Below are 21,052 nucleotides of genomic sequence, written 5' to 3' on the forward strand. Positions count from 1 at the left end.
ATGGACCGAGGAATGCTAGTACACATATAAGGAATTGAAGAAGGCTCTAACCACAACACCAATCCTATGAGCCCGTGGCTTGGACCATAACCTTCTATGCTCACATTGACACTTCGAAGTTTGCTATGGGAGCTGTGTTGTGCCTTCCTAGTGAGCACAATATAGACTATCCAATGAGCTTTTCTAGTAGACAACTCAGAGATATAGAAATGAGCTACTCAATGACATAGAGAGAGGGTTTAGCCATGGTGTTTGCTGTAAAAAAATTTCGGCATTATCTTTTGGTGGCTACACCTTTTACATTCTTTCTTGACCATCAAGCCTTGCTTTATCTTGTTAATAAACCTTGTGCTATAGGACACATTGCTCAATGGCTACTTTTGCTTTTAGAATTCGACTTCTTTGTGGTTGTACAAAAAGGAAAGAAGCATTACATGGCTCATCGTATGTCTTGCATACCCACTAGAGAAGTTGCTGGACAGGGCATCACATAAAAATTGCTAGATTATACACATCTGTTTAACCTGTCTAGAGAGAGAGATTTGTTTAGAGGTGACTTGATGCCATGTTGGGTAGACAATATAGTCCAGTGAGCATGGACTACTTGAAAGACCCATAAAAAAGCCCAACTTAGGCAGCTCATCCTTAAAATACAACCCTATCGGAGCTGATAGCAAGCCAACTCTATAGACTAGGGCAAGACAAGTTGCTATGAAGATGTGTGTGTGAGCATGAAATGCATGATGTACTTGTAGAGGTAGACAATGAGAATGCAGGAGGACATTTTAGTGGAGACACAATAGCCCGCAAGGTGTTGCAGTCTCAACTGTGGCGGCCTACTCTTTTCTGAGATGCAGTATGATTGTCAAGCATTGTGATGAGTGCCAATGAACTAAGGTACCTATTCGCAAGGACAAAATGGAGTTAAGTCCAATCATTGCAAGACAACCATTTGAGAAGTGGGGGATTGACTTCATTGGGTCTATTAGTCTCGCAGCACAGTATTCGTAGGCCAAGTACATCATTGTTGCCATCAATTATCTCACAAAATGGGCAAAATCATGAGCCACAAGGAAAAAAGATTGTAGGACCACATCTAAGTTCTAATGGGAGAAAGTGATCTCATGATTCAGAGCTGCCCCATTGAACTGGTTAGTAATCAAGGCACGCACTGCATCAATGAAGTGATTGCTCACCTCCTATCCACCTTCTTGATCATCCATAAAAAATCCTCACCTTACTACTCTCAGGAAAATGGCAAGGCTGAGTCTACTAATAAAATTTTAGTGAATGTCATGACCAAAGTAGTCTTTAGATTGCACAGTGACTAAGATAACAAACTAATGGCAACCTTGTGGGCCTATCAAACAACCTATAAAATGGCTGTAGGATAGACTCCCTTCAGGTTGGCCTATGAAACTAAAGCAATTCTACGCATAGAGTTCTTTATTCTAAGCTTGAGAATAGCTCTTCAAGAGATGGAGCCCCAAGAGGAACACCAAGGAAAAGGGAATTCTCTTGCAAGAAAATCTATCTTGTAACATCAACAAGCTTTTTTATTAGGTTTTATATGATCACAATGAAGAAAAGAACACCAGGCACAACAAATCTTCATGCAACATCATAGTAGATATCTCCCACGGATTTGATAGAATCAACCATATTCTTCAATATCTTCACAAAATCCATCAATAGAACAAAGAAAGCAAAGGAATACACCATCTTTGAATGGAAATACATCACATAGTATTCATCTTCAATGTCTTCATAGTCTTCTCTCTCAATCTCTCACATACAATTACACTGTTTTGATAGAATTGACTATCTCTGACTCTCTCTCTCTCTCTCTCCATCAATAGTACGTCATATCCTCACTACAATCACTCAATAATAACCCTCAATAATCCTTCTTAGGTCGTGGATATACCTCCCAAGAGGTATGTCTGATATGAAGAGGCACCAGAGCCACTACAGTGACTCTTCATAGCTCACCACTGTCACTTCACTCCAGTCTTTACTTAAGTCTTCAACAGCTACTTCTTTCACTTGTTTTAGCTCTTTTGCACTTGTATTCACCACTTTCCAAGGCTAGAAAACTTTCCCAAGCTACAGTCTCATCCAACAGAACACATACAGAAGCATACAGAAGGTCTACAGAAGCTCAACAGAGAGTTACAGAAGGTCAACAGAAAGCATCAGAACCTCATAACTCATACCAAAACCATTCCAAACCATCAAAAATCACTCAATAAGCTTTCAAACAATCTCAAACCCTATCAATCAATACTCCATCCTTCCTTACAGAGAGAAAATAGAACAAAACAGAAGCTCAACAGAAGCTATCAGGACCAAACAAAACATATCAGAACATCATCACAACTTCACATCTCTACTAATAAACATCATGAGCTTAATAAAACCATTCCAACCTATCCAAAACACTCTCAAACCACTTCCAAACCAATCAATCATCTCATAAAATCAACCATTCAGCTCTCAAAAACAACAAAAATCAGCCAAAAAATAGGTCATTTCAACACTCAACAAGAGAGATGGGATAGAAGGGAGGCGTGGATGGAGTACCTAACGGAGCACCTATGAAATTGAAGTAATTCTACGTGTAGAGTTCTTTGTTCCGACCTAATCAAGCTACAATGCTTATCGAAGACTCGACTTCTAGCCACCCATGCACTAATTTGCAAAAAGGCACGACAAAAGAGCTCGTTTGACAAGCATGTCAAACAACGAGATTTCAAACAGGGAGACTTAGTATTGTTGTACTCAGTCAAAGTTCATAAACAGAAGATGAAGTTTAGAGGGCTAGGACCTTTCAGAAGTCACACCATCAGCTGAACCAGTAATGTAGAACTCAAAAAACTAGAGGGTGAGGGCATAGGATTTTTCAATTGAAATTGCATAAATAAGTACTACCCGTCCATGCGCCCACTACATGATCCTGCAATGATAGAGTCCCCTATCAATGTACAAGTGGCCACTATCACAAAAATTGAAGATGAATATGAGGAAGCCGTAGCTCTGGCTTACTTGCGCATGATTGTCACTGCCCAGCAAACACATACATTTGATGCGTTGATCAATGAGGGAATTGATTTTAATATCTTGACTCATGACCATTGGATTCAAATTGACCGACCACAATTGTAGCCCACTAATGCCAAACTTAGCGTATTTGGGGGTCGATCATATGCACTTCTAGGAAAGTGCAAGGTTGCAGTCTCTATCGAGTCTGAAAGCATACCAATGATCTTTTATGTGTTGCTAAATGAGAAGGATGCATGTATAGAATTGTTGTTAGGATGTATGTTTAAAGATTTGACACTTTGGAATGTCGACTACCAATCATAGCGCATTCATTTAGCCATCGACAATGTATGTATAGTCATGGATTTCAGCAATGTGACTCTCTCCATCAAAGCTTGCAAAGCCACCAATAAAGCAACCTACCACCAAGCCTAAGCAGGGTGGTTGTAACTTGTCATAGTCTGCCAAACCTCAAAGCCAATAGACTCCTGAAATCAAAGCTAAGTTCCATGCACCACAGTTTATATGAATGTCTAAACATTAAGTGTTGCCTCCTAAAAGTACACAATCATGACCTTGCACGGCTAGGAACTTGTATTCAAAATCTAGGAGGCTGAGAAGAAAACATAGGCATTGACGAATGGTCAAGCAGCGATGGGTCCCCAAGATCTTATTGCAAGTGCAAGGCTATTACAAGGGTAATGCTTGGATATGGGTACCTAAAGCCAAGATGGCCAAGGGCACTACTCAAATGCCACCTGCAACCTTGACCACACCAAGACATGTGATAGAAAACACCCCAATGCCACAAAAGACTACTACAAAGCCCATAGAGCCTCAAAGGCATAAGCCGACAAAGACTAAACAAGTCTATCGACCAAAACCGTAGCCTACTACTCACACACTACCTCAATCTAGTCTTGCTAGTGTCCCTAAAACCTCACCATCATCTAATAGTGCGACATCCACATCACTAGCCAAATCGAGTGAACCAATGACTCAACCGTGCCATCAAGAACAATTGAAGCCACAACCATCACCTGTGTTGATGTTGCTGAATTATCTAGTTCTGTCAAACCCCAACAATTGGGCTACTGGAGGCCTTAGACCTTCTTATGAGTGGAGATCAAATCTAACCTTGGCCACAGACTTTGCTAAAAATACAGGGGATGACTTGGCTAATTGCCTAACTTGCTTAGATGCCAACTTTACAACACTCTAAAAGCTACAACTGGCTAGACTTAGGTATTTTTGGATGAACCTTTAGCAATGGAGATATGTGCACTGCCTTATTCATGGAAGGAATCCTAACTCATGTTTGTTAAGGCTCCCCACATAGTGGAGTAATTAATTGCCACCAAGATATCTCAAGAACACACACAAAAACAATGCCTCATTATGTCTTATGACAAGAGAACAATCCTTACCACCACCAACCAAGAAATGGAGGAGTTGAAACGACTTACTAACAATGACTCCTATTTCTTGAGAAAATGGTATGCTCTTTGACTTCAATGGGATCTAGAGGGCTACCAAATCATGACTAACATTGAGCAACACCATGCCATCAAAACCTCAAAGTATGATCCCACTTATGTAGCTCTAACCTCCTATAGGGTATTGACCACCATTCGTAACCAAAACTTGGAAGAGAACCTCCCAACCCACCCATATTTAGATTGAATTTTGACTGAGGAGGAGTTACACATTGCCAGTCCAATAGACTTTGATGACTTCCTCATGGATGTTCTCACCTACATCACTCAAGTAGGTATCCGTCCTTTCAACATGGACCACTATGCTAATCTAGAATACAATCCGAACTTCTATACTTGGCTCATGAGAAAGTAAAACACCGAGAGTATGCACTATTCTTCTCAATTCCAAAGGGGAGGACGTAAGGTGAATCAAACATGTAAGGAGAATCAAACATGCAAGGAAAAAACAAAGCCTCAATCAATGTCCAAAAGCAAAAAAGAAAGGATGAGAATCAACTTGTGATTGAGGAAAAGTGTCATAAATTTTTTGGAATGAATGGATTGCTTGAAGGAAAATTCTCTTTTTGTACTTAAGCATTTTATTCTTTCTAAAAAAGAATAATTAATTATTGCTTACCTTTCAGCAAGAAATTATCTTAAGGACACTAATGGTGAACTATGGTATCATGGCACGAACTCAAAATGGCAGCATAACAAGATCGGGCCCATCAGCTTCCATTCACAAAAGAAGAAACGGCAAAGTACTGCATCTCCCTCAAGAACCGTGCCTACAACAATCTAAAGTTTAGAACTATCCACAAGATTCTCGAATGTCTTTTACTGTCTTAGATATTAGCCATTCTAGGATATCTTTTACTTTGGTAGGGTCTACAGAGATTCCATTAGCGGAAACAATGTATCCAAGATATTCAATCCTATTAGTGAGAAGTATGCATTTACTCATTTTGGCATAGAGTTGATTTTCACAAAGTGTTACTAGGGTAATCTTTAAGAAGTGACCTTCATGTTCCTCTATTGATTTGGAGTATACTAGTATATCGTCAAAGAATACTAGTACAAAATCATCTAGATATGGTCGAAAGATGTCTTGCATTAGATGATTGAATGTAGCTGGGACATTAATTAATCCAAATGACATGACTAAAAATTCATAATGACCATACCTAGTGTTAAAGGTAGTCTTTGTAATATCTTGTTTCTTGATTCGAATCTGATAGTATCTAGACCTTAGATCAATCTTGGAAAAAACCTTGGTCCATGTAGGTGATCTAAAAGTTTATCTATCCTAGTTATGGGGTGGTACTTGTTTTTTATTGTAACGTGGTTTAGTCCTCTGAAGTCAATGAAGATTCTAAGTATTTCGTCCTTCTTTTTCTAGAAGAGGATAGGCACTCCCAAAGGTGAATTACTTGGGCAAATAAATCCTTGCTCTATCAATTGCCTCAGTTGTTCGTTAAGATCAATAGCTTTAGGAATATACATTTTGTACGGTCGTGCCTCGAGTCTAGGAATCAATTTTATTTCACGATCAACCTCACAATTTGGAGGCAATTGAGTCACACATCCTGGAAGTCGTTGATCCAGGAAGGTAGAAAGCCTTCTTTAGTCTTTTTGACCTTATTCAACCGGATCATGTAGATTGGTTGACCTTTCTTTAATCCCTTCTTGAGTTGACTTGCCTTAGCTAGTTAGTGGACTCTAGTTCTTCTAGCTTTCCCATATGCCTTTACAGTTTCTCCTTCCAAGCCTTGAAAGATTATTTCCTCTTCAGCACATAGAATTTGGGCTCTGTTATTCTTGATCCAATCCATTCCCAAAATGTAATCGTAGCATCCTAGTGGTAGGATTTGAAATTCTACTTCAGTTATGTGGCTGTCTAGCTCAAATTGAAGTTTCCCTACAGTTTTGGTTGAGGTGATTTCCTTCCCACTAGTCCATTTCTACTATCATTTTCCTTGTCCCCTTGGATTCTAGATGCAATATTTTAACTATCTTGGGTGTAAGAAAGGAATGCGTGCTACCACAATCAATTAAGATTATAAATGACGTACCTTTGTAAGTAGCTACAGATTGAATTACTGAACATTGGTGGTCCACTCCTTTCCTTTCCACGGTAGCATGAATGGATCCTCTTTCAATTTCTTCACCTAACGTGCATTCCTTGTGTTATCCAATCATGGTATTTACTTGGGCACCAGCTATTCTTTCATGTCCATGGCCTGGGTTGTTCTTGTTGTTCCCTCAACCTCTTCCACCAACCTGGTTTGGGCTAGGATTTTGAGGATGGTTAGGACAATTTTCCCTTAGGTGTCCAATTCTTCCGCACTGGTAGCAGTGTTTTATTCCTATCCCATCTGGTCCTTGGGTGATTGCATTAGCTCTACCATTCCCTCTGGCATTGGCCATGTCGACACAACGGTTTGGGTAGCCCCTTCCATAGTCATTTATTGGACAGCTCTTTGGCCATTTTGAGTGATTTCCTTGGCCTTAGGTTTTGCTCGCATAAGAGCATCTTCGAGAGTCGTTGGTCTCATTGATTCAAGAAAAGTGTCGAAAGGTGCATTTAGTCCTTGGCATAACCTTGCAATCTATTGAGACGTTTTCATTCGGGTTGCATATTTGCGCAGACTCACAAACTTAGAATAATATCCTTCCAAGGTTAGGCTTAATTATTGTAAGGTGTAGAATTCATTCATCTTGATTGATTCAAAAGATGGGGGAAGATAACATCCTTTCACAAATTCTTTGATCTCCTCCCAAGTTTGGAAAGCTTCTGTTTACCCCTTTGTCTTGATAAAACTGTTTCCACCAAAGCTTAGCTTTGCCAGTAAGATGAAGACGAGCAGTCATGGAATGATTTGCAGTAGTAGTTTCAATGGCTAGGAATTAACCGTCCAAAGCCTCAATCCACGCTTCTACATCTTGCTCCACCTTGGGTCCTTCACCACTAAACCTAGGTGTTGGTGTCTACTTGAGAAGAAACTTCTTCTCTTGGAGTTCCTTGTATGTTTCATCAATTCATACCAGTTGGGTAATTCTGATTGTCTTCGTTACTTCTTTGTTACAAAATGAGGTGGCTTGGTCTTCGTCTCTAGGGATCGATAATATTTTTGGAAGATTGGGATACTCTGGAAGCTCATAATTTTTTGACTTTAGACTCCATTATAAGTGTTATCCTATCGGGAGAGATAACCTCTGTATATTGGTCATACACCCAACAATGTAGAGTTATTGGCTCCCCATTAATTGTCATCGTATAAGAACATCGAACTAGTTTTAGTTCTTCAAGCCATTTCAACAACTTGGGATGGACTTTCACATCTTTGTACAGAGTTGAGTCTCAGTAAAAGTAAGGGTCATCCCTTTCTTAGGTTTGGGCTCCAGTTTTAGCCCCTTCATAAGCTTAAACAACTCCATAGACGAGTCTTCTCTAAGATAGCCATTATGCTTTCTCTTAATTCCAACAGGTTTGACTAGCAAGCAGTGGAGTACATGATCTCAAAAATCACTCACATAAAGCGTACTTCATCATTAACTTGTCAAAGAAATTCAACTATCATCATAAGCTCATAACTCATGCTCTTCAAAAATAATAATGAGACTTTATATTTATGAAAAGTGTTTACAAAGATGTATTGATCATACTATGATCTACCAATACATCATCTCATGGATCCTTTCCTCATGAAAAGTATCAGGGTCTATATTCTCATATCTTGGGGGATTCTCATGTACATGGCAAACAACATAATGTGGTGGTTCTTGGGGGTAACCAAAATATCCCATACCAAAATAAGGCCTTCTTGGTACTATAACAACTCTCTAGGGTGGTACTATTTGTAGCACTTTCCGATATAGCCACAAGGTTTTAGATACAGGCTCATCCCCAATGTCTAGTAACCATTCAACAAATGCACTGAACAAAAGATATATCTTAACTATCCTTAGTTGTTCAACCCATCGAACCCTCCATAGTTCATAATGAAGAAGGATGTTACGCCCATAATATATCTCATATGTGACCTTTTCCTTGGCCAGAAATCTCTCATGTACCATGAGTTAGGATGAGGTTGCAAAACAATTGAAGGAATAAAGATCATTTCCATTTTCTCAAATATAGCCTCACGATATGAGAAATTATTCAATCCTAAGGCTACTTGATACACGATGCGAAAAATATCCCACAAACGTGCAGCTTCCTCATCGCTAAGTTCCTGATGAGAAAAATGTGTATGCTAGTGTAAGTGCAAGATAACCAACAAACAATTTTCTTCAGACAAGTGTGGTTTATTAATTCTAGGAAGTTCATTATAGATGTGTATACTTTAAGGGAAGGGTTACATGAGACCTTTGACATGAAGCTCTTGGGGAATGCTCGTCACATTCTTGGTATGTGCATTATGTGAGATGGAGACAAAAAGCTACTCTATTTGGCAAGATATTGAAGCATTTCAATATGGAGAGGGGACATTGCCTCCATATTTGAAACTTAGCCAAGAGGACAATCCAAAGTTTAGATGAGAAGAAGGCTAAAACGGCCAAGATTTCATATACATTCAGAGTTAGTAGCTTGTACACCATGATTGCTACATGTCAAGATATAGCCTATGTAGTGGGAGTAATTAGTAGGTATATGGAAAACCCTAGAAAGAAGCATTGGGAGGCTTCTCTTTCATGACATACTTGAATGACATTAGGTCTATGTACATATGCTTTGGAAGGATGCATCTGTTCTGGATATGTATATACTACTTTTGTAGAGACTATAGACTCTAGGAGGTCTACTATAGGTTTTGACTTCACTTTCATAGGTGGTGCAGTCTCTTGAATCTCTTTATCTCAGCTATGTACAGATTTATCCACCACTAAGGTAGAGTATGTTAACCAGTGAGGCCTGCAAGGAAGCCATATGGCTACTCATCTAGTGGGAGACTTGGGCATTGTACGAGAAGTATCTACATTGTACTATGATAGTTAGAGTGCCTGTCACTTGTGGCACAAAACCTGCTCTTTTATGTAAAGACAAAGCACATTGAGGCAAATAATCACTTCAATAGGAAGGTACTTGAGGATAAGCACATTAAGCTTGTCATGATCTATATAGATGATAACCTTCCAGATCTTCTCTCACAAAGATTTTACCTTCTGAGTGCTTTGCACACTATAGAGAGTGCTGATGGGCATTGGATAGTATCTTCACTTTCTTCTTACACTCACATAAGGCACATTAGTCTTTAACTGGGAGGTTGTTGCAGTAAAGGCCAATGACCAATGCCAATAGCCAAACATTCATCCCTTGTATATGACATTCATATATAAGTGAATATAATGAAGAATAAGGGTTATTTCAATTGAAGAATATGTATAACAAGGGTATTTGGAATAGATATAAGCTTGCAAATATTTGTGCAAGAAACAATATGATACATTGAAAAATATTTTTTAGTTTTTAAAGAGTTTTGTAATCTACCCATGTTGCAATATAGATTGATGTTGTTCTAAGCACTTTGAGCACTAATATAACATTGTTATTGAGTCTATAAGCGAAAAGTTATGTTGAGATGGGATTACATGAAATTTACCTCAAGTTTTGGAAGTTTTACCTTGACTATTCATTGTTTCATCAAGTGATCATTTCCTTTTACCTTGATTGAGGGGTGTACGCTTGCTTTCGTTTTCCATTTTTTGCATCAAGTGATCATTACCTTTTACCTTGAGGGATGATGTATGCTTGCTTTTATTTTCACTTATATGTTTTTACTACCAAGCTCCTCCTTTTTAATTGACTAATTGAGTCTTGTATAAGTGTTGCAGGGTCCACAAACTTAATTTTTTAAGTTAATGAAGAATTCTATTTGCGTGTGTGGGTTCTCAATTTATCCAATGTAGGTTTATTTATTTACTTGAGTACTCCATGTTACTTTTTAAAATTGATATCATCATTGTGCATACCCATGTCCAAGGAATTGACAAAAGCTCAAATTACCGATCATTATGAAAGTGAATAAAAGCTAGTACTTGCATCATTACCAAGCTACGAGTCTTTCTTTCCACTAGAAAATGTAACAACTCACATGGGCACTATGCTTAGCTCCCAAAATGATATTACAATTGATAGTATGACTACAAGATTTGATAAAAAGTTATTGTATGCCTTGTGCCCTTTGCTTGATTTGTACTTGTCTTTGCTTTGCCACCTTTTTCCACCTTGCCAATTTACCATGCCATTCTACCGCCTTTTGTCTTATCATTAATAGTAGTACATTTGATCAATAGGTCTCTTAGCAAGACATTGGATGGTAAGATAACATAAGACTTATGGTTTGGCAAGAGAATGCTACCTGGGAGTTAATTCCTTTGCCTAAGGGCAAACATGCATTGCCACGTAAGTGAGTCCACAAGTTGAAGGTGTCTCCATCTGATGCATCGGCTAAAAACAAGGCAAGCTTGTTCCTTTCACATGTATTCAAGATGACTACCCTTTGTAAGGTTCTTGCTTTAGTTTCTAGGGAGGATATGGAGTTGATTCAAATGAATGTAAATACAACTTTCTTACATGGGGCTTGCATATAGATATCTAATTGCAACAGCTCGAGGGGTTTGTTGTGGAAGGAAATGTGAAGTTGTTTGTGTAAGCAAAAAAAGAGCTTATATGGTTTGAAATATGATCCCATAGAATGGTGCCATAAGCTCAATGCCTTTATGTGTTCTAAGGGGGGTACACTAAGAGTGAGACTGATAACTATCTCTATACAAGGAAGACAAATGATGGTAGCCTTATGATCTTGATTCTATATGTGGATGGCATGCTGATTTCTAGGAAGTCCATTATAGATGTGCATACTTTAAGGGAAGGGTTAAATATATTGAGAGCAGAATTTAGGTGACGGGAAGTGCTTAAAAATAGCTAAAAATTATGAATATCAAGGGAAAAATATTCACCGTCAAAGGCGGCGGCTCGATCTAGGACGATTTTAAGCGCCAAAGTGCTTTAAAGGCGCCCGAGCGACACTTGTTGATTTTTCATAATTTTTCAGACAGTCATGCGGGTTGACACGAGCTACTGGCCAATGCGGGATGCTAAGCCGGACGCCCAGGATTTTTCAGAGCTCGATTCCGAGTCCGGACGGGGACATGGCCAAGAAATCGGTCAAGATTTGAAAAGGTGGACAAAATTTGGTCAAGTGGTCATGACCTTTGGGGAGTTGGGGCATTTGATGCCACTTGACATTTGAGATGAAAAAAAATCGTGAGGAGAAGAAGAATACGTGATCAGGAATGGCACCGATTTTTGCGCTCAATGTTGATCAATGGAGATCCCTGCCTGCAAACAACCCCCCTATTTGACATTGGCCCTTGCCTACACTCCGTATGCTGATCATATCGCCGCCCTTCGCCCGTCGAATGGTGGCCTGGTTTGAAATTTCTGATTTCAGTCTTTCTCTCTCCTCCCTCTCTCTCTTCTAAGAGGCAGTTCATGTGTGGGAAGGAGCAATGAAGAAAGAATGATGGAGGCTTGTCCGGCATGGACCGGATTGCTCCACGGGCTGAGAATGGTGATTTGTGATGTTGCTGGACATGAAGTGTTGCTGTTTTCCAAATCTATAGCCATGGAAAAGAAACCCGAAACACGCGTTTAAGCGGTAAACTAAAAAATTACAAAGAAAATTTAGTGTTTTATGCTTTTGATTGATGGAATGCCGTTCATATGGACTAAGATTTGATTATGCTGCTGATTCTTCTGAGTTCTTACTGTTTATAACCAGAAATTATGAAAAACATGCATTTCATGGCTCGAAATAATGTCAAGAAACCCGAAAACGCATGAAAAATGAGGAAAAAACAAGGGTTTTGGGCATATAAATGGGGAAAACCGTCGATACACATCAACTAATCTTTCAATTTTGTTGCAAATGAACTAAGGACCACAACCCACAAACTGGTTTTCATTTTCAGCAATTTAAAAAATACAAGAAAATGAAGAAAATGGCGGGAAAATGATAAAAAAACCATGAAAAATAGGGAAAAAATACATTTGGGGCTACGAAAAATATAGAAAAATAGGATTTATGTTTGTTGATGTATAGCAAGGCTGGGGCATGAAGTTATGCTTCAGTTCAGCCTTGTTTATATGTTTTAGTGCGTGTTTCCTTCCTTTCTCCACATAAAATGACAAGGAAACCCTAAAAGAAATGAATGCAATGATGCACTATCACCGGGGAAGGGTAGAGTTGTGGAAAAAATGGTTAAATGCCGCTGAGCATGAGGAATAATTTGCTGATTTTATATGCATTGCATCTAGGACGGAATAATAATGATAAAAATTAAAACCTAGTAGCACGAAGATAACTTCGGTGCTAGGTGTTGCAGCGAAGCACAAAGCGGTTAGAAAGAAAAGCATGAAGGAGATGTTTTGCACTTGCATGTTGCTGGTTTTTTAAAATGTTTGAGCACTAGGCATCCACCTCTTTGCATGATCATTTAGAGGAAATTAAAAGTATCAGAGTTAGCTCCTGGACATGCATAGCAATTGTTTTCAGTAGGCCTGTGACCCACCATTGAGAGCGTGAGGTTCCTATGCTGTAGGATAGACGAGGGTTAAAGGGGAAGTCAAGTAAGGACAATGGTACATTCCTGGATACGCTTATTTGGTACCTTGAGTGACGTTTGTGCGAAATGTCTAAATGTTGAGCGGCGCATCGAGGGGCCAATCCCCAAGGTGTAGGAGAGTCGCAGAGGGTTGACGGCATTCAGCCGTAGGGGGAACCCCATGTGTATGTGATTCGAGCCTTTTGGCTATGTGAAAGGGACTCCCTCTGAGGAGCAATATTGGGTTAGGATCAGTTGGACTACAACGTATTACAAACGCAATGTTTAGGAAGGCAGAGATTTTGATAGACGCTCCTGGCCGCGAGGCCGAGGGGTTGTCTTACGCATAGTGACGAGGTCCGGCTAGTGCATGAGCCAGTGCCGGCCCGTTTTTAGGTCCATCATATATATGTGATTATCTAATTTTCTTGGCCTTATGAATAAGAAAGTTAAATATATATGTGATGATGTGCTCTAATAAGCTTTGATTAGCAAAGCAACTCTTAATATGTGATGATGTGCTCTAATAAGCTTTGATTAGCAAAGCAACTCCTAATATGCAATTCGTCCCCTTGTGAGAGTTTTTCCTAACATAGGTGATTCAACTCATTTTGGTATGATCTCTATATACATTGAAGCGATCAACTTTGCCAAGGTTTTGGGTACATAAGTAAGGTAATGGTGCATTTGTGTCACTCTATGTTGGTCACAATACCACTACCTACTTGTGGTTAACCCCCTTGTGATATCTCTAACCTTTGAGTATGCCACTTCCTTAGAATGGGCTTCATGATTCAATTTTGGCCTAGACATGACTAATGTCCTCCTTAATAGATTTATAATGCCTTTTATGAACATAAAGGGTTAATTCAAGTTTCTTTACATTATTTATTTATAGTATTTGTGTAAATTGGTGACTATTGGTGAGTCTTTTATGCAAGTGTGCTTATGTTCCTTCCATAGAATAAACTTCTTCATTCAATTTTGTCCTTGAGGTAGCTAATCTACTCTCAATGGGTGCATAATGTATTTGATGGGAAGAAATGATTAATTTAATACTTTTTTCATTTTCTATTGATAATGTGTTTGTGAATTGTCATCTACTTGTGTGTGCTTCAAAAAAATGTGCACACACTCCTCCCATGTGACTAGCCAAAGTATATACTATTATGGCTATGTTTTTCTTACGCCCTCTTATATTGATGATCTTATATTTTTGTGCTAGCATACTAAATATGCCTTCTATTGATTGAAAGCACATAGGGAGTGGTTGCCATCCCCCTTGTGCTAGGTCTTTGACCATTTTGAATGTCCAATCCTTTCTATAAATAGGTCTTCAACTAGTAGAAACCTTAGGTTATAGAAGCATATCTTGTTGTCATGTTGTTTGCCTTAATATCATTGGGGTTATGCCTTGCTTTTAATAGAGTCATTGGTTGCCATTTTTTTGTTTTGGTTTTGTTGAACTCTAACACATTTGATGTTGATGGCTTTGAGGGGCATCATGTGCCAGTTATGGTTGCTACATTAGAGTAATTAAGTCTACAATTTTTTATTTGGGTTTGTAAGCCACCATGTACCTTTGGGATTCCTTATTTTAAGTAGACTTAGTTGTAGTGGTCTTTTGCGTAACGAACTGTTTCCTCTTGCCCTTTGCCTTAGTTGGGACCTTGTTGCTTGTAGGATCTTATGTTATAAACATAATGTTGATTTAAACATGACATCTTCAAATTGGATTTGGATGTCCCATTATATGTAATTGTTTTTGTAGAAACATCATGTGTGAAAACGCCTTGGGCACCCACCTTGGATTTGTGTTTCTTCTCTTGTAGTACCTTATAGGCTTGGTATTTCATCTTGGGGAACTATATTCTAGCCCTCTCCATTTGAGACTTAGGATCTTGGTTAAGGATTTGTTGTTTTCTCTTATCCTATTCTATTCAATTGTTGAGCTTTTTGGTTTCTTTTGGGACATGTATTGACTTATTGGGTCTTGTTATTCCCCAATGATTCTTGTAGCTCCATCATTAGGTCATTATCCCATTGCTTGCTAGTCAAGTTACAATGTTTGAGCATGGATTTTATTGGGGAGTTGAATTGATATTAGCTTGTGATGACTTTGACTCCTAGAAATCTCAAGCAAATTCTCTCTTTCATGTTGTCCATATTACAACTTATTCAGTACTTGTTGATAGGCAAGTCAAGGAGCAACACTTCATTTTCCACATTCTCATTATGAGAAAAATGTATAGCAACATAGGTATGTTTTTCATTTCAGTAGTTGTGAACATCTTGCATTTGTTTAAGAGAAAGTATGGTTTTTTCCTATACGAATTGATTTTAGATGCTAAGGCACAAGTTTAAGTTGATTTATGTTAGTGAAGGCCTCACAGTTTAATGTATTATGATCCACCCCTTTGTGAATGAGGGTATCTAGTGAAAACTCTCTCTTCTTATTTCTTTGAATGTTTGGAGGAAATATAACTTGGGTCACAATTCCATCAAGATTATCTCCTTGTTGGGTGTTTTTTGTGTATATCTCTCTCTTCCTCTCCCTAATATCATGATCCAAATAGGCATGTCACCTATAAGAACTGTATTATTCTCTCTTCATTATGTGATACATAAGGGCCAATGTATATATCTTCATCTATTGGATCTTTCATATGACAAGATGGGTCATCACTTGTTGGAGGATGTGTTCCAAAAGACCCAAGTAGCTTTGGAATAAAGGATGAATTGATTTCAATCTTAAGCGCACTAATCTTGGTTTTGGTAGAGCTAAGGGAGTTAAGGGGACTCCCCTCTATAGAGGGCACTTCCATTTACGATTGTAATGTATATGGCAAGCACCTTGGGATTGAATACACTAAAACATCATATTCATACTTGTGCTACACTTAGCATAAACCCTAAGATCCTTGGATTAGGGAACTCTAATGGTAAGTGGTTGGCATATCAATGGATACATTGGATGTTTGACCTATAAGGATTCTTAGGTTTCAAGGTCTCCACTAGCCTCATCAATTCTCTATTTTTTTCATATAAGTATAGCCATCTTTTGAGAGATACTATGTTTCTTGATCCTTTTTTCATGGCCTACACTGGTGGACACTAGGCTTTTCTTATCCCTCCTTTCTTTATGTAGGTTGTCTCAAATCATCTCATCAATGATTATATTTATGCTACCCTATTCGAAGTTGGAATTATATAATATAGCCTCATACTATTGTTCATCTTGGATTCCATTGATAAATACACTAGATATAACTTTTTAAAGAGGTGGAACATTTGTCTTTTATACCAACCTTAGATTCTAGATAAGAAATCACGTGTCAACTCCTATTCTCCTTAGTTTACGTTCATGAGATAGATTATGAGATTGAACATGTAGCCAACTTGTAAGGACCTCTTGATGAAGAGATATTTAAGCATGTAGAAGCTCCATAAACACTTAAAAAATGTCATTTCTAAGAAAATGATTAAGTTGTTACTTAGCTAAGGTTTTAGAAGAACAAAACCTCAAAATTTAGCCATTCAGATGTGATTAATGAGAGAATATATTGTTTATTTAAGAGGTCAATCATTAAATGTTGTTGGGATAAATGTACAACAGTTGAGACATTGAATAAACTTCTATTCTTTCAGAAAACTGCAACTCACTTCGGCAATAGTCTCTCACCTTATCTTCTCAGCACTTCACTCTAACTAACCATGCATCCTTCCCCCCAATCCAAGAAAGCAGGAACAAAAGACTAAATTCACGGTATAATGAACTCACCTATCTCACCTTCCCACATTGCAGTGTGAAAACTTGAAGGTTTGAAGATGGTTCCATGACACAATAGACAAAGTCTAATGTCTTTGCTCATTCGTATCTACCACCGAGCATACTAATGATGAGAAAAAAAGATAGAGAAGAAGAAAAGAGACAAGACTACGTAGAGCTTCACCTTCCCTTGGTTATTAGAATTTGTCAATTTTGGGCAATGCCCATGTACTTCATATGGTGTGGGCACTTAAATAAGTATCACTTTAGTGTGTGTACACCTAGTGTCGTAACGTTTAAAGTAGTAACCATAGGGACTAGAGTTAGTTAGCTAACTCGAGTCACTTGGTTGAGGGCTAGTTAGGTCAACCTTAGATTGTATCTTCACTCTATCTTTTCGGTTTAGCAAGTACACTCTACTCTCTTGCTTTAGCTCACTAAGACTATCTCAATTCTAACTTAGATAGTATCTTCACTCTATCTTTTCAGTTTAGCAAGTACACTCAACTCTCTTGCTTTAGCTCAATGTCACTATCTCAATTCTCTCTCCCTATAGCTGGTTTGTTTTCTCACGTTTGGTCTCAGAGCTAGCACTACTAGAGTCATGCAGGGCGATAGAGCTTGCGACATTTGAACCACCAACACCCATGCCTGTCCCCGCCAGCTTCGCCACTGTCCAGTGCTGCTCATGCTTGGCTTAATCTGCCTGGAGTACCCACCTTTTCCATCAGCTCTACTAGCGCCCCGTCAACTATGCCTTCTCATGCACCTGCACGCTAGATGCCAGTGTCGCCTGTTAGCTCTACTACATGGCTATGCTGCCTTTGGCCACTGCTTGCATATGCACTACCACTTGTTCCCAGTCGGCTGCAACTTCCTCCTTGCCAGCACCAGTGGCATCACCGTCTACTCTAACAGCTTTGCCCAGTGCTACTACTGCTGCTACCTAGTTCATTCTGTACTTCGGTTGTGAAGTATTTGGTTGTTGATTTTTATGCATTTTTGATAGCATGTCACGATAGAGGCATAATGATCAAAGCAACATCCTTGGTGGTGTCCCTTGGTGGGAGGACAAACTTAATGGCACGAACTACCCATTGTGGAGATTTATGGTTCATAGCCTTATTGTGGTGGTGGCGAAGGACTTATGAGACTATATCATGGGTGATCTATAGCTACTAGGAGGCCTTGCACCTCAAACACCTTAGTGTAACACTTGAGGATAGGTTGCTGGTGATGTTGCTACTACTATTTTCCCTCCTCCACCTCCTATTGAGGATTAGAGAAATTGGGATTAGGAGGATGCACATGCACTTTCTTTGATAACCTTATTAGCAGTGAGAAAGGTAATTATTCCATACATTCAGTCTTATAGAACCTCAAAATTCGCTTGGGATGATGTACTTGAGTGCACGTTTATAGCACATAATGAGGCTAGAATATCCTATCTTTGTAGAGAGCTGGCTAATGTAAACATGGATAAGGGGGATAGCATGATAGATCACCGTACTCACATATAAGATTTGTGTCAATAGCTCATCAATATTGACGAGGCCATTCAGGATGCTAAATGGGTAAACATGATCTTACGCTCTCTTCTTGAGTCATATTTTGGTTTCCACAACTCTTTGGTGTTGTCTTTGAGGGGAGACATCAACCCCTTACATTTGTGGAGTTGGAAGGCCTCTTACTGCAAAAGAGGAATAGACTTGGAAGAATGTTGCATTGTACTCATGTGATGTGGCTATGGTTTCCAAGTAGAAAGGCAAGAAAAATGTAAAAAAGCAACAAAAAACTAATGCTTGGATAGCCATTAAATAAGGTTGCCCAAGATACAAACTCAAAGAAGAAGGGGAAATGTCGTTATTGCAAGAAGCTTAGTCACTATAATGATGAATGCAAGAAGAGATTTGCTAAAGAGAATGACTCTAGTTTGGTTGTCCAGGAGACATCAACCAACAAATCTATTGAGGAAGATCATGTTTCAGTGAACTTTGTGGAGGAGGACTATGCATTTCTCAGATATAGTTTTGATTCTTCGATGGTTGATTCAACATTTAATGCTACTGAAATGCAGCACACATGGTATTTTGATAGTGGGTGTCAAAGCACATCACTTCTTGGAAGTATTTGTTCACCTCTTTGCATTCAACCCCTACTGGGAAGTGTGTTACATGTGTGAATATAACAATAATTATGATGTATGTGGCATTGGTACAATCATGATTACTATTCCAAACGGTTTTGATTTCATGCTTCTAAATGTCTTGTTAGTGCAGCATAACAAAGAACTTGTTGTCTATATTTACTTTTAATAAGCATGGCTTTGATATCATCTTTGAGGATGAAAAATGCATTGTCAGAGAGACAAAGAGATGGATTAAGCCCTCAGGCTGTCCGAAACTGTGTTTAAGGGTCTTTTGTAATTGGATATCTATGATAGACAATCTCACGATGCTCTATTAGTTACTATTCTTTCACCCACAATGCAGAATGCAGAGCTATGGCATGCTTGCTATGGATATATGAGTTTTGGGAGTCTAATGACTCTTCAAAGGTGTCATATGGTAGATGCATTGCCTCAAGTGGAGACCCCACCTCCTCATGCATGCAAGGGATGTATTTTGAAAAAAATGCATAGATTAGATTTCAAAAAGAATGGTGCAGTGTGTGCTACCTAGAAAATGCAACTTATTCACTTTGATGTTTGTGGTCCCATGAGGAAAAGTGCACTTGGGGGTTATCTTTACTTTGGCACATTTATTGATGTCTATGCTTAGTATACATGGATGTATAGGCTAAAAGAAAAATTTGAAGTATTCATGCATTTTATACATCTTGGTGTCAAGCTTGAGGTTGAAACCGCCTTGAAAGTGCAAACACTTTGCATGGATAGAGGGGAATGTGTCTCATACTTTTGAGACATATTTACTTGACCATGGCATTAGGCATCAAGCCATTGTTAGAATGACACCTTAACAAAATTGTATTATTGAAAGGAAAAATCAATCACTTATGGAGATGACTCGTATGTTGAAAAGCAAGGGGCTACCTCATAAATTTTGACTAGAAGGCATTTAATTTGCAAATCATGTGTTAAATCGTGTACCCAACAATCCAAGAAAATGTCGGGTTATGATCCTCAAGTATTTTTTCAGAGATCTTGTCTATTTAATGATTTTAGAGTTCTCCAAGTCCATTCTGCAAGAAGTCTGGAAGATTTTAAATCAAAGTCCGGATATCACATCCTCTCTCTCTGAGAGGAATCGAGATGTCCTCATCTCGAATGAATTTGGGGATATTGGTTACATAGTGATTCATGGTCAATCCAAGTGGCATCCTCTTGAGGGTAGTCTTTCCACTGGATGAGATATTCTCTAAGGGTTTTGCTTCTTAGAGTCTTCTACCACATGTTAAGTATCTTTTCTGGTTGAAGTTCGAGGACTCCCTGACTTGGCATTACAATTTGTTGGTTGTTAAGTACAAGGTCTAGGTTAGGGACATATACTTTCAATAGACTGACATGAAATACATTATGTACTTTCCAGTTATTAGGGAGTTGCACGTTGTAGGCATTTGGTCCTAGACACTTTAGCACCTTACATGGCCCACAATACCTGGGACTTAGCTTCTTGAATTTCCCCAAAGATAAGGAACTTTTCTTTGGTTGAACTCGTAAAAAGACCATGTCACCTTCTTTGAAGATGCGTTCTTTCCTTCATTGATTGGCATATGCTTTATGTCATTCCTTGGCAGCTTGAATATCTTGCCTTATAGCTTTCACCTTTTGATCCATTTCTTCTAGCATTTTCCTAGATGCTTCTACCTGTAGGGTAAGATCGAAAAAATTTAATGGAGTAAGACAATCTTGCCCATATAGTTCTTGAAAAGGAGTCATCTGAATACTTTGATGGTATGATGCATTGTAGGCAATTCAACTAAGGGTAGGTATTGGATCCACCATTTGGGTTCCCTATTACAATAAGCCCTCAGTATGTCCTCAATAACTTGGTTGATCCGCTTTGTTTGACCATCGGTTTGGGGGATGGTAAGTAGTACTAAAGCAGAGTTGGGTTCCTAGAGCTTCGAACAAACTCTTCCAAAAGTTTGAGGTGAAGAGAGAATCACGGTTGCTGATGATTGTTTGGGGTAA

Source organism: Lygodium microphyllum, chromosome 30, assembly GCF_053477565.2.
Source record: "Lygodium microphyllum isolate KBCC chromosome 30, Lygodium_microphyllum_v1.1.10, whole genome shotgun sequence".
In the NCBI taxonomy this organism is placed as follows: Eukaryota; Viridiplantae; Streptophyta; class Polypodiopsida; order Schizaeales; family Lygodiaceae; genus Lygodium; species Lygodium microphyllum.